The following is a 3,459-nucleotide window of genomic DNA, read 5'->3' on the forward strand; positions in this document are numbered from 1 at the left end:
TTTGTGTTCACTTTTGGCAAAACGCTTTTGTACACTGGTGAACAATACTCTGAACTGTCGTTTAGCAAATTTATAAACAGCTGATTTCAGTGCAACAGCTGCGCGAACGGTCTGAAGTTGGTTACACTTCGAGTGAAGGACCCTGTAGTCTAAGCAAATATACATACGTATATAACTACACATGACTTAAAGTGTCAGTTGTCCCATAAGAATTTATAAAATGATAACTGTAATTTACTACTTTCTTCAGAAATAATTTACTTACTTTTCACTATTCAATGCTATAAAACCAAATACATCTTGCTAACTAAATATCAGGAACTCCACTCCCGCTATATCTAGTATACGAAAATTTCATTAACCATAAAAATATGATAAATAAACAGATGGTGAATGAGATATAAAAACCTGTGGCGTTATGCATGAGTTACTAAATGTGGAAGCTGGGTAACAGCAGCAACTGTTGGAAACAACACTCGCTAGTGTTGTTGATGAGCTACGGCCCTAACACTTGAAAACGTGCACTTATGAAAGTATTAGCATTGTGATTCTGGCTCACATGTTTTACTTTGTGTCGCCTTTTGAAGCGCATCTGGCGATTCGCCCAAAGATTGACGTGTTGAATACAATGCTCGCGACAGACTGCAAACGACGTTTGTCAAATATTAAAATACACACGTTCTTATGGACGGACCTATTTTGACAGCTGCACGACTACACGACTGCAGGCCGACAGTTGTCGTTCTCGCTAGCTTCAATTTAATCCTATATTTGCCAACGACAGTAGGGCGACAGTAGAGTTGACAGTAGAAGGGAAGATAGAGAGATGAGGTAGAGTGGTGATGCCACTAATATGTAAAATGTAATATTACTCAAAACTCTAACAAACCAGACGTTATTGTACAAATAAAAGCATAAATAGCTCTGTTACATCATTTATAATAGCAATTGATAATTTAAAATAAATAAATTTACCTATTTCACTATTTTTTGCTTAAAACTTTTTACTTTGAACAAAATATTAAAATTTCATTGAAGTGCTAATACCTTGCACATATGGCCACAACGAAATTGTGTACATGCAAAATGGACAACTGCGTTGTTTTGTGTACATGCCGGCCATTGTTATGTTGCTGCCCTCTCACAAACGTTCATGTAGTAGGACTCACAACGCCATTTTCAGTTCACTGTCGTGCTGCTGCAGTCTGTCGCTAGAATTGTGTTCCACACATGAATCTAGTTATACTACATTAAAAATAATATTTTTGGCCTCCTTCGTGTTCGGTGCGGTATCTACATTAGTATGAGTAGGTACATACGTATGTTGTTCACTTTACGCCATTTACCCTTAATTATGTTCTCGTGCGCTTATCTGCATTTGTTATGTTTCTTCGTTTGTTTAGTTGTCTTGTAATAGCAATTTCTTCTTCCGTCTCGTTACTAGTGGCGGTCACTAGTACCAGATGTTAATGCTTTTCAAAAATAGTTTATAACTAAAATTTTGTGTTTCAAGCTAGGTTATACGGAGACTACGTATACCATATTAGTGCAGCAAGGGCAAGGGAAACAAAACTGGTCGGGGGAACCAGGGACTGGCGAACTTAACTAAACTAAAATAAATTTTTGCTTGTCTGAAGATAGACTGCATTCCAAGGGAATATTACAGAATTTGAAACAAAAACAAAGATATTTTCAACACAATAAATGATTAAACTGCAAAATTTTCGACTTCTCGTGTCTCCTAAGAAATTTCAAAAGGGCCAATCGCAATGATAAATTTCTCAGTGGCTGTTTTGGAAGAAACCATGAACAAACATCTAATGATCTCCAAATACAATAAAGGAACCATTTTCATACCAATACATTTCTCCACCGGGTATGTAATGGCATATTTCCATATGTGTTTTATGCTGCGTGCTACTTTTATTTCTCATAGACACTTATATTTGTTTTTCTTTTCCGCTTTTAGTTCTTTACTGCACCAATTTACATTTATAAAGACTTTGATATTTTTTATGTGCAACCACACCATATTTTGCAACATGTCTCTTATACACATCTAGATGTGTATAAGAGACAGGCTCTAATATGTATCTGTTAGAAATTAACTTTTAATGGAGCTACTTCAGACATACGTCGCTATAGTATACACTACCATGTGTTTTTCGAAAATCAATAATATTTAACGACGAGAATTTTTGACCTTTTCATTTGTTGTCGCCTTCAATCTGCGGACAGTCTGCTACGTTCCCTGTGCCCCTCATTATTGTTGATGGCCACTTTGTATGCTCCTCTATGTCTCTTTGACTGCACCTGGTAGTCACTTAATATATTTCTCGTATCTACTTGTAGTACATAATACTTACGTTTTGTAATGGCGGGTATTTCACTTACATGTATGGATTAAATAACGTCGTAGGAGAAATTTTATAACTTGAGCAACTAAAATCGAATACAAAAATATTTTAAATAAATGAAAAGCATCCACATTTCCAAATTTGCACGAAGCGTACGCTTTCACAAGCTTTCTAGACATCTATATCTCATAAATCTTCCATTTTAAAATCACCAAAAATAATTTAGTGAGATTTTTATATTTTCATTTGTAACAACCTTTTTTTGTTTTTTGGAGGTCTCTAGGTTTATCGTATTCGATGCCAATTATTCGGAATATTCTTTAAATACTAAAACATGCGCCTCTGGAATTTCTATTTCCCACGATGTTTCCCTATATACAACGAACCTGCTGAGAATCTTAAAAAACCATTGTTTTTACAAGATAGCTAAAACTTCCCGAACGGGTAAAAAACTAAACAAAACTGGAGATGGAGAAGTGTTCTGTAATAAGTGCATAATATCGAAGGCAGTCAATTTATAGGCGACCACATTAATGTACATGAATGAATAAATATTTTTATTTAAACAAAAAAAAAAAGAAAAAGAGAATTTCAGTCGTTTTTCGAACGCACCTATTTTGGCCCGCTCACAGACAATGGCTTTCTCTAGCGTCTCGAGACTGCTGTATTTTTTATTTCGGAATTTGCTCTCCAAAATGGATCAGAGAGAATAATCCATTGGATTCGCATCTGGTGAATTCGAGAGCCATTGTGTAGTCGTAATGAAGTTCGGAACGTTGTTTTTCAGCCATTCTTGGTTTACTCGAGCTTTGTGAGACGGTGGTGAGTCTCTTTGAAACGTTCATGTTTTGCGACCGAAATGTTTGTTTGTCCACGGCTTGCAGTTGCAGTCTTTTAATGACCACCTCCATGGCGGTTTGCGATGCTATCAGTAGCATTGTAACAAGTGATGGTGCGATAAACAAAAACTTTATTTACATTTTCTTGTTTGTGATTTTCCAGCTAAATATAAAGCAATATTACGTTTGAATTCCATCGCTGATCACTTTTTTTTTTTTTTTTTTTTTTTTTTTTTTTTTTTTTTTTTTTTTTTTTTTTTTTT

The sequence above is a fragment of the Bactrocera latifrons genome, unplaced genomic scaffold (genome assembly GCF_001853355.1).
Source record: "Bactrocera latifrons isolate USDA-ARS-PBARC rearing strain unplaced genomic scaffold, ASM185335v1 scaffold_424, whole genome shotgun sequence".
NCBI classification, from domain to species: domain Eukaryota; kingdom Metazoa; phylum Arthropoda; class Insecta; order Diptera; family Tephritidae; genus Bactrocera; species Bactrocera latifrons.